Consider the following 9,124-nt stretch of genomic DNA (forward strand, 5'->3'; position numbering starts at 1 on the left):
GGTGGAACAAGATGATGTTTCAGCTCCTTTCCAATCCAGACCACTCTGTGAGTCTATGATCACAGCCACACCACAGCCTAAACCTGTTAAAATTCAATATGTGGCATTGTGAAGTTAAAAAGTAAAAGCAGTGTATCAACAAGAAAAAGTAGAAAAGTCCTCTAAAATGAAGACTTACAATAAAATTAGGCAGTACTTTAATACACTGGCATAATTTTTCAGGGGAAAAAAATTCTCTGGGCAGAGAATGCAGAAATAAAACAAAAGGTTGGTCTTGGGTGTTATTTCAGGCTGTATCCTGGCTGGGCTCCCCTGTTAAAAGCAGCCTCTTGTTAGCACAGCACTGAGAGTGATTGCACAGCCAAAGCTAAGGCACAGAGCAGTTGTGTGTAAATTATTTCTTTTAGTATGTCACTGGAATTCCCAAAGGAAAATAGCTCCTTTTTAAAAATGCTTTTATTTAATTTTGTTTCTCATTTATTTCTAGGAGCTCTGGTTATGCAACAGAGTGGTGTGGAGTGGAGAGGGACTCTCTTACGCTCAGCCCAGACTAATCCAAGCGCTGTGCTCTTCCTCTTTGCCGAAACACTAGAGGAGTTTCTATTCTTTTTGTGCAGTCAGTGAATTCTCCGTGGGGATCTCCATCTATCTGGCAGGTCACATTACAGCTCTGCTCTGTAACTGATCTGTCCGTGGGTTTCCACAGAAGAAGTGTTGTTGATGAATGACTGCACATGGCGCTGAGAGTTATGTTGCAGAGTTGTTACTTTTCAACTAGGGAGCTTTCCTGGGAACTTTCCATGATGTGCTGGACGTCTAAAGATCTTTGGACAATATGTAGGATACAGCTGCCATAACTCATTGTGACCAATGAACAGAGAGAGCAAAATGGATAGAGAAGTTGAAGATCAAAGACTCCGGCAGGACACGCATATCTGTGATTGGTGATGAATTTCACTGCATTAGAGAAAGCTGGCTGACTTCAAAAAGATGCTGAACCTCCTGGCAAGGCATAGCAATAACCCCCCAAAGTCAGCGTGCTATGACACTTGCAGTTTCCCTCAATGTGAGACAGCACTGATTGCGCTGCCAAATGCCAGCTGAACAGATTTATTTTCTCTGAGACCACTTTTTCTCTCCCTTGAAGCCTTCTCTGTGCTTTCCTGTGAGGTGTAGTAATAAGCAAAGTTGGTAGCATGGCTCTGAAGTAGGTCTGCATTACAGCTGGGCAAAAAGTAATTTTGCTGTTCTGTTACAATATTTGACATTCTGCAGTATAGTCCCCTAACAGAGATAAAAACACCCAAGATCTAAAAAAACCCTAAACCTTGAGAGACTAAAACTCATATATTCATAGAATCATGGTATGGTTTGACTTGGAAGGGACCTTAAAGTTCATCTTGTTTCAAACTTCCTGCCATGGGCAGAGACACCTTCCACTAGACCAGAATGTCAGAGCTCCATTCAAGCTGGCCTTGGACACTTCTAGGGATGGGGCAGCCACAGCTTCTCTGAGCAGCAATTTTAAAGGTTGATTTGCATGAAATGAAACATTTGATGCCACTAATTGTAAAACTTTTCTTTTTAGCAAATATCGATTTTTTTTTTAATCTTTACTGAGTCTAGCTTTCTCAAAACAACACCCTTAATTTTTCTTTTCTGTCACAATATGGCACTTCAGTGATTTCTTTTTCTGACATATGTTGAGTCAGGAGATTAACTGAAACCAGTGTTTTCCCATAGTGTTTTGGTTACTAGGAACTTTGGGGGGGGTCCTATGAAAAATTATTTTAAATTTTCCAACCAACTCTAGTATTTATGAAAAAAATGGTTCACAGCAATGTCATGTGAATTCTTAAAGCAAAGGCAGCATCAACAGAAGGAGATAAACACTGCAGATAAGAGCTGGCTGATGAAATTAAGTTGAAGGGTCAGTGCCATCCTAATTCAATCTACTCATGCAAAACTTCTTGAAAAAGGAGGATATTGGAAAAAATGATCACTAGCTTTTCAGTAGATTGTGGAAAGATGAGAACATCATCCATAGAGACATGACTGGATTCAGTTCTTGGAATACTGCTTGTCTCCTCTCCTCTGGAAATATCATGTGGAAGATGATGAGGAAAGAGCCCCATTTATCAAAATAGGAAGGGACGAAGGTTTCCTACCCTACTGAAATGCCTTAGGAGGAGTGTTAACCCAAGCCAGAAAAGTAACAGATCTTGGCTCTGATTCCCAGCTTCTATAAACTGCAAGGATGGATGGATATTTGATTTTGAGCTTGGATTCAGACAGTTTCAAGAGCAATTATCCATCCATGTTCTGTAATTCAGCTATGAACTGGTCTTCCAACTCTTCTCACATTAACATCTGAGTTTCTATTTATTTGGATTTCAAAGTCCATTCCTGCTGTTGCTGTCTTGCCTTTTCCTCACACTGCAAACATCCAAGAAGGTACAGGGAAAAGGGGGTTGATCCAGTATCTTCCTTATTTAAGACAGGAAACGTGTAAGCAGATGATCTATTAATACAACATTTATTAATACCTCCTCACACACAGGAACCAAAAATCACAAGGCTGGCTTTGAAGCTGGGACTCCCTCACAGCAAGGTTTCCAGCAAAATGCAGGTGCCTGCCATATGAGCAGAGCAGACCCTGGGACCACGAGTGAGCAATTTGATGACTGCTGTGTGCTCAGTGCCCGGAGTAGATTCATGTCAAGGTGACACTTCCCTGGCTCAGATCTCCCCTTGTCTCTTACCGAGGAGCTGTAGATATTTTACTCCTTTAGGTTCCTTTTCTTACTTTTTTAAGTGCCTGATAGATGTTGTTCCTAAACACTTTTGCAGGTGATTACTGTGGGGAATTAGTAAGCTTCTTATTCACACCTTTCTGTCCAGCCCCTCTTGACTTGCATAATTCATTAAGCCAGAGGAAACAAGGGATCTCACAAAGCCCTGGCCAGCCCCAGAGGGGCTTTTCACTGGTTTAAGTTAATGATCGTTTTGGGAAGTGCCTGTGTAGCTGTTAAGCGTTTAGAGTCCCCTCCCATTCTTTCCCCTGTTAATAGGTGATTGTGCCACTGAGACATTCCCCAAGAGAACCCTTAACGTGAAGTATGAGCCTTGTTGCCTGTTGACATGCTGGCTAACAGGGATGAGACATCAGACTTAGGTTCCCAGAAGGAGTGCCTGAATTTTTGTGGTTTTCAAGCACTATAAATTTTGCTTTCTAGCACAGGTGAGGTTTGAACCCCTACCTGCAAACACTCATGTCCCAAGTGTCCCTTTCCAGTAGTAGGGACACTGGTAAAGGAAAATACAGATGTGAAAGAGGCCCTGAAGCCTTCAGACCTGCCAAGTTCCAACCAGTTTCTCAACATCTCCCCAAGGTGGATACGTGGAGTCAAGATATGAATGAAAGAGTAAAGCTTTTTGGCTAAATGATACAGGTCTAGTGATGCTGCTTCAAGGGCATGAGCTCAAACTCTTGGGCAATGTCCACACTTTTCACGTTTCAAAGGAGCATTCCCAGGTGCCTTAGTTTGCTTTTGGTCCTCAGATTGGTCCCTTGCATATTTTTGGCCTTGGCTCACCAGCATCTGTCCAAACAGTTTCCAGGCACTGTTGGGCAACCAGCAGGGCAGGGCCATTCCCAGCTGGCAGTTTGGATATAGCTGCTCTGTTTTGGAAAGTTGGAGAGTTTAATGAATGGATGCAGGTATTTCTGTGCCAGTTGGCCTCCAGGCTAGAGAACAGTCCAGGTTTAATTTTCTAAAAGAGACACAGCCTCAGGTCTCCTCCTTATCTCTGCCATTAACTTCCTGGGTAGTGAGGGCTTGGCTGTTTACCTATAAAAACGACTTTATGAAAATGGAGCTTGCATGAAAGAATGGTTTCAAAGACTATTTATTATGAATATGGTTCTTTTTAACCTAACAAGTCATTCACAAAGTGATCTTGGCTTCCTTGGACTGAGTTAGTGTTCAGAGACATTCACTGATCATTTACAGCAAGAAACATTCAGCCTCTGGTTTGTTTTCTTTGCTTCCTTTTTGCAGTGGGGACCGGCCAGCTGAGAGATCTGCTTTTGTTTTTCCTCTCCTTGATTTGATGATTGAAGCTTTTCAAACAGAACTACAACACACGGCAAATATCCAGGATGAATTTCTAGATAAATAAACACTTGGGATGAGGTTATTTTGAAGAATGGCAGTGTCAGTGCCTCCAAATGGCAAATAATAGAGTGAACTGAGCCCATACATTTTTTTTCCTGGAGCTGGAGAACTGCTATCCCTCCTGTTAACCTGTGCCTCTCCGTTTGGTGGCCTTTCCTGGTGCTTCTGAAGCACTGGGAAAGACACAGTTAGGGCTGGCTAAAGGTCAGCCCAGGTCCACTGTGAGAAAAAGGAGACTCTGCCCATTAACACGTTACCCTGAAGCGGGGTGAGGATCACTCCAGGTCTGGCTGTTCATGGGTTTGTGGGCTCAGGGGAGGTCAATCCCTTGCAGGGATGTCCACACTCAGCCTTTCCCAGGCGGGGATGGCTCGGGAGACGTGCCGGAGGCAGGCTTGTGTTGCCTAAGCATAGCTTTTGGCTCCATTGCTTGCTCATCTGTGGCTTTGCCTTCGCTCACTTGTTTCCTCAGATGAGTTCCTCTGCCTGCTTATTTGTGTTAGGAAAATTATCGTTCTTGTGTTTCGGTCTGTGTCGCTTCCTCTGGGCCTGTTTTGTTATTGCACCGAGGGATGTCTCTGATGAAGTGGACGGAAGGAGGAGGACTCAGGGCTTATTTTTATCCTATACATAGGAAGTTGGCCAGGACAGGGAAAAACAGAGCAGAAAGCCCTCAGAACACTTCCACCCCTCGGGGCTGGAGACAGCAGTCCCCACAGACCTGGCTCAAATGTTCCACTGCTGCCCAGGGACGCTGCCGAGGGAGGGGAACTTTCTCCGCAGTTTTGCTTGTTTGTTTTTGAAAGGAAGAGCGTGTGTTGCTTCCTGCCACAAGGATGGGGCTTTCTGCCCTGCCTCTGCTGCCATCCATGCTTCTTTTATTAAGGAATTGAACCTCAGACTACTGGAATGACTTAAAAAAAAAGGGGAATTTGTTATATGTGTGTAGGTAGTGTGACAGCACCAAGGGGCCCTGACAGGGCAGTTACATCACACTTTTCTAAAGGGATGTGAGAGCTGGTCCAGTGAGCCTCAAAACCAAACTGAACAGACAGAATCAAGGCAGCAACACAGGGCAGAAATTAAGAAAAATGTAGTGATTATGCTGGTACCAAGGAGAAGGGGATAGGATTAACCCAGACCTTGTGGTTTTTTAGTTTGATAGGAAAAAGGGTGATGGCTTTAAGCCAAAGGAGAGTAGGTTTAGGTTAGATATTAGGAAGAAATTCTCTACTATGAGCGTGGTGAGGCATTGGCACAGAGAAAATGTGGCTGTCCCATTCCTGGAAATGTCCAAGGATGTGTTGGAGCAACCTGGTCTAGTAGAAGGTGTCCCTGCCCGTGGCAAGGGGTTGGAATGAGATCTTGAAGGTCCCTTTCAACTCAAACCATTCTGTGATTCTATAATTCTATAATTCTATGATTCTGTGGTTCTATGATTAATGGCTCATTGGATCTCGCTGTTATCCTAGAAATTTTGAGGAAACTGAGGCACATGTTTTAAGACTAGATGTTTGCCTTGTATTCCCATTTTCTTTGTCCCATTTAATCTCCTTTCCAGAAGACTGCAGGCCGTATTTTTGCTTTTTTTTTTTTTTTTTTTTTTTCTTTTTTCAGTGGTGACAAGCAAGGAGAGGAGCAACAGACCAGACAGTCGGAACTCCTCCCACGCAACTTCCCTGGCACAGACCAGCATCACCACTCAGCATCTCCCTCCTCTGCTGCTGGTCCTGTCACACAGCTGGGCTTCAAAAGAGGATGCTCCTCTCCCACGTGCTTCAAAGAGAAACCAGGAGCCACAGAACAATTACTCCCACTCACAAGACGAGGGGAAATCCTCTTCTAACAAGGGATCATCCTGTTACAACGAGGATGTCTGGTGATTTATGACTTGCTGCTTTAAACTCTCCTTCCCCTCTGAAGAAACACAGGAGACAGCAAAGCTGGAGGGAGATACAAGAGAGAACTGACACTGGCAATACTTGAAATATAGTGGGAGAGCTGGGAAAACCCTTTCTTTTGGTCCTCATTAGCATGACTTAATTAATACTTATAATCTTATCAAACAGAGGTTGCCATGCAGGAGGGATGAGCAGGCTGGGAATCAAAGCTTTAATAAATAGATATTTTAAGACCAAAAAAGCACCACTGTAATTTTGCCTGGCTTCCTGTGTAATTGATGCCAGAGACAGACCTTTTCAACTGAAAAAAAAAAAAATGGATTTAATGGGAAAGTATAATTATTGTGATATTTTTGGGTAAAACTTGTAACAAGAAAACTTTGAGTGGTTTATTCTGCAATATCCAACTTATCTGCACTTGATTGGCTTCCATTTTCATTTTCTACTCTTAAGTGTCCTCTAAATCCCAAAGACTGTGTGCTCTGTAGAGCTTATACATCCATTTTCTTAATCTTTTTTTCTCTTATTGGCTCTAACTTTAGAAAAAAATATCTCAACCTAGGGCAAAAAAAAAAAAAAATTGGCTTTCTTTTGACACTGAAAAACTCTTGCAACTTACATTAAATACTGCAAAAATTAATATCTCTGCCATCAGTTCTGTTATTGTCTCTGACATTTTTACAGATATCCCATCTCATTTCATTTGCATTGTGTTTGTGCCTTAGCCTGGGTCTTAGGAGGGGTGACATCTCTAAATCTCAAGAATATTTTGTCATCGTGATGTCTGTTGAGGCAGTAAGACAAGTTGTCCCCACAGGAATCAAGAGAAAACAGAGCTGAAGCAGAAGGTCCTCTGTCACCCATGGAAATTGAATGCCAGGCCAGCTTGTGTTAGGAGCAAGTTCATCCAAAGTAGCTTTTGAATATAGAGAAGGTCATGATTTTAATCCAGTCTGAGTCCATCAGTGTCAGAGGATTTTACACCAGCATCGCTGAGATTTGAATTTGCACCAGAATGTTAAGCACAGGCCATTAACAGGACAGATTTCTCAGTGCTAAAGGGGGAGAGAGTAACTGTGAATTATAAAGCCACATCCTTACTGGCAGCTATAAATTTGGATAAACCTCCTCCCCCAGTGCTCTGGATTCTCACATGCTGTCTCATCAGGCTGCTTCCCTCTCACTTGTGAAATATTTTACAGTAGCCAAATTACCAGGGGATGAATGACCTCAATAAATTCAGTCATTCTGCTCTAAGAGAAGATACCATGCTGTGGAGAACAGAGTGAGAATGCATTTTTTTCTCCCCAGACTTACCATTATTCCCATTGTGTGTCAATTTTACTGGCAGGTGATTTTTTTTTCCTCCCTTCGTTGGCCCCAATTTGAATTTTTCCATTCTGCTTCCCACTGTAAATGCCTTTTCCAATCACTGTGTTTTAGCTTATATCAATGAACTCTGTACAGGGTAAGAGAATAAAGCAGGACAGGTCCTCAGCTGGTGTATATCTACCTTGCTCAACACATTTCAAGAAACTCTGTGCTGCTCTGACAGCTCAGGACCCATGCAGTGCCGTGAACACTGGACATAATCCTACCTTATATTTTTGTAGACAGACTTATTAAGCTGGAGAAAAATTTTTTACAGATACAGAATCAGTCCATCTTCATCTAAAATTCAGCAAATGCTTTTCATCTTCCTGGTAACTTGACTCAGTGGGTGCTATAAGCAAAGAGCCTGGGGCAATGGCATCTGAGAGGCTCCCAACAGCAGCAAGAGAGGTTCAAATCTCACTGGGCAAAATATCCTGAGCTCCCCGGGAAAAACCTCTAAATGGCAGTGGAGGCAGAAAACAGGTGAGAAAATCTCTACCCCAACTCCCTTAGCACTGTGGGGTTTTTTTTACAAAACCTGGTCAATATTAATGTAGCTTCTCTTCCAACTGAGAGCAAACAGGGAGGACTAAAAGTTTATTTCAGAATCCATCCAGACAGCTCTAACCTTTCTGAGGAAACAAATGCACAAACCCTGTGCTGGCTGAGAGCAGAGGAGCTGCAATTTCTGTGAAAGAGACAATTTAAAACAAATCAACAAACTGATAATGAAAACTAAATTCATTACTTCTTTAATATAGCCCCCCAAAACCCCCCAAACAAACCACTAGCCATGCGTAGCATCTGTAAGAATCATGGAATTATAGAATCATAGAATGGTTTGTGTTGGAAGGGACCCTAAAGATCTTCCAGTTCCAGTCATTGCTGCTCTGGTTCAATGCCAAGTGAATCACCACCATGTCTGGAACTGACTCTTGCCTCACCCACTTATAACCAGGTAAAACGTGGATGTCTGTTCTGAACTTCTCGTGGAGTCTGCCCCTGAAGCATCTTCAATAAGACTGACACCTGTTATTGGGGGATGATCTCACACCATGACACCCCGAGGGGTCCTAATGCCAAAATGACACAATGAAGAACCATGACCACAGGACCTGGAAACATTAAAGATCAGGTTGGACAGGGCTCTGAATGACTTGATCTAGCTGAAGATGTCCCTGCTTATTGCAGGGGGGTTGGAATAGATGAACTTAGAAGGTCCTTTCCAACACAAACCATTCTATGACTTTATGACTTTTGACATCTGAGACTTGACAGCTTGAGAAAGGTCTCACTGATGGATTTGATCCCATCCTTGCACACTGGAGGAGGACGTGTGGTGTTTGCTTTCTCCCCAGCCAGTGATCTGGTTCCCATGCCAGCTGAAGAGCCTCAGTCCCAACTTGAGAGCCAACCATGGGGCTTGAGAACCACTTTGACCATTGCAGCTCAGACCTGGTGGGGACAGTAAGCCTTCATTTTGTGCACACTGCTTTTGTGTGAAAGCAAAGCACGTGAAAAGGCTCCTCCCTAAAATTTCTGACCAGAGTAGTAGCTCCACAACTCATTACCAAAGTCAGCAGTGTTGCAGTACTGGAAAGTTCACTCCCTTTTGCTTATCATTAAGATCAGAGATGGAGGGATATAAACTAAAAGACAATGGCAGAACAG

At 43.1% G+C, this 9,124-nt stretch overlaps 1 long non-coding RNA gene across 2 annotated transcripts in view; it reads left to right on the plus strand.

The window, feature by feature from the left end:
* LOC126640015 (uncharacterized) overlaps nt 1–6,320 on the plus strand; it is a 39,215-nt gene extending 32,895 nt beyond the window's left edge. For both annotated transcript variants that reach the window (XR_007628924.1, XR_007628925.1), the window contains exon 2: nt 5,796–6,320. This is a non-coding gene — a long non-coding RNA (uncharacterized LOC126640015). The remainder of the gene's footprint in view (nt 1–5,795) is intronic.
* The last annotated feature ends 2,804 nt before the right edge of the window (nt 6,321–9,124 follow it).

This window comes from Myiozetetes cayanensis, unplaced genomic scaffold (assembly GCF_022539395.1).
Source record: "Myiozetetes cayanensis isolate MyiCay16 unplaced genomic scaffold, myiCay2020 scf2-11, whole genome shotgun sequence".
NCBI classification, from domain to species: Eukaryota; Metazoa; Chordata; class Aves; order Passeriformes; family Tyrannidae; genus Myiozetetes; species Myiozetetes cayanensis.